General features: G+C 37.9%; 1 pseudogene across 1 annotated transcript in view; it reads left to right on the top strand.

The window, feature by feature from the left end:
- Window positions 1-1,257: 1,257 nt before the first annotated feature.
- The window catches only part of LOC105549178, a 4,272-nt pseudogene continuing 3,158 nt past the window's right edge, over window positions 1,258-2,371 (top strand). Inside the window, exon 1 of the transcript XR_001007508.1 lies at window positions 1,258-1,959. The product of XR_001007508.1 is annotated as a phosducin-like protein 3 pseudogene (transcript). The remainder of the gene's footprint in view (window positions 1,960-2,371) is intronic.

Here is a 2,371-nt window from a genome sequence, read left to right as displayed (position 1 = left end):
AACAATAAAATTAATGTGAATGTATAGGATTCATATAACAGCATTTTTTGATGATGGTAATTTCACTATGTCTTAGCAATTAAGTAATTGGTTGAAATTCATAGAAATGGTGTATCAGAGAGTTCAGACTTTCTTAACACTGGAACAGACTCTGTGACTCCTTTGGATCAGATATTAACATGTGTGGCTGTGTATGTGTTCATTCAACAAATACTTAATGTCTCCTATCTGACAGGCCCTCTTCTAGGCACTGGGAAAATTCTTAGTTTTCTAGTGTTTTAGATAACAATAAATTAAGCCTAGGTGGGAAAGACTGGTGGTAACAAAATGTAAATTGGATGACATGGAAAATTTTACTGAAGAGGTAAATAAAGACGTAAAGTAGAAGTAACATGTATTTTCACATAAATGTTATTCCAGATAGAGTTAGGAAAAAATGCAGAGACCCTGAGATCAAAGTATCCTTTGTTTATACAAAGAACAGCTGGGGAGCAATGTGCCTGGAGTGAGTGTGAATGTAGTTACAGATGGTGTCATAGAAATGAGACATCATCAGAGAGTTTGAACAAATAAGTGACAGCATCAGACCAATATTTTCATAGAATAATCTGCAATGCAAATAAGTAGAAGTAAAAAGACCAGTTAGAAGACTATTACAGCCATCCACACAACATGATGATGGTTTTAAATAGAATAGTAGCAGGGGTCGAGGCTCAATTCTGGATGTACTTTAAAGAGAAAACATGAGATTTAATAATTCACTGAATTTGAGGGGAAAACAAAGTAACAAAAAAAGATGGCAAAATGACTCCAAGGTTTTGTTCTGGAAAACTAGAAGAATGCAGATGGTATTGGCAATGTGATCAGAAGTCCATTAGGGTCATGTTAAATAGGAGAATTCTAATAAGTATCTTCATGTGGAACTATCAAGTAGGTAGTGAAATAATTGAATCTGGAGTTCACTGAAGAAGTATAAAGCAGAGATAGATACTGGGAGTAATTAACACATATATGATTGTTATGTTACTATTTTTACTTTTAACAAATATAACTGTATCTATATGTAGGGTACAATGTAATGTTTCGATACATGCATACATTGTGGAATGATCAAATCTAGGTTAATTAACATATCCATCAACTCAAATATTTATTTCTTTACACAAGAACATTTAAAATTATCTCTTTTAGCTATTTTTAAAGATATAATAATAAACCATAAGACTAGATGAAATAGGCAATAATGGGAGCAACTGGAAACAAGATGCAGGACCCCAACGCAGACACTGAGTGGAATGACATCTTACGCAAAAAGGGTATCTTACCCCCCAAGGAAAGTCTGAAAGAACTGGAAGAGGAGTCAGATGAGGAGCAGCACATCCTCCAGCAGTCAGTGGTGAAAACATATGAAGATATGACTTTGGAAGAGCTGGAGGATCATGAAGATGAGTTTAATGAGGAGGATGAACATGCTATTGAAATGTACAGATGGCAGAGACTGGCTGAGTGGAAAGCAACTAAACTGAAGAATAAATTTGGAGAAGTTTTAGAGATCTCAGGGAAGGATTATGTTCAAGAAGTTACCAAAGCTGGCGAGGGTTTGTGGGTCGTCTTGCACCTTTACAAACAAGGAATTCCCCTGTGTGCCCTGATAAATCAGCACCTCAGTGGACTTGCCAGGAGGTTTCCTGATGTCAAATTTATCAAAGCCATTTCAACAACCTGCATACCCAATTATCCGGATAGGAATCTGCCCACGATATTTGTTTATCAAGGCTCAGTTTATTGGTCCTCTGGTGTTTGGCGGCATGAACCTGACAAGAGATGAATTGGAATGGAAACTGTCTGAATCTGGAGCAATTATGACGGACCTGGAGGAAAACCCCAAGAAGCCGATTGAAGACGTGTTGCTGTCCTCAGTGCGGCGCTCTGAAAGGTTCCAGTTTACTGCCATATTTGGTTAAATGTGTTTCCTTGCTAAAATAGTTAATCTCAGACTGTTAACTAATTTTTTTTGAGATAGAGCTTTGCTGTGTTGTTGAGGCTGGAGTGCAGTGGCACAATCTCAGCTCACTGCAGCCTCTGCCTCCTGGGTTCAAGCAATTTTCCTGCCTCAGCCTCCTGAGGAGCTGGGATTACAGACGTGCACCACCATGCCCGGCTGATTTTGTACTTTTAGTAGAGTTTCATCATGTTGGCCGAGCTGGTCTCAAACTCCTAACCCCAAACTCGGCTTCCCAAAGTGTTGGGATTACAGGTGTGAACCACTGTGCCTGCCCTGTTAACTAATTTTGATTACTGTAAGAGGACATTGAATTAATTTTTGGAAATATATAAGCATACACATAAATAAACTATCTCAATCAATAAA

This window comes from Mandrillus leucophaeus, unplaced genomic scaffold (assembly GCF_000951045.1).
Source record: "Mandrillus leucophaeus isolate KB7577 unplaced genomic scaffold, Mleu.le_1.0 Scaffold111, whole genome shotgun sequence".
Lineage (NCBI taxonomy): Eukaryota > Metazoa > Chordata > Mammalia > Primates > Cercopithecidae > Mandrillus > Mandrillus leucophaeus.
This window is presented reverse-complemented; position numbering and strand designations above follow the sequence as displayed.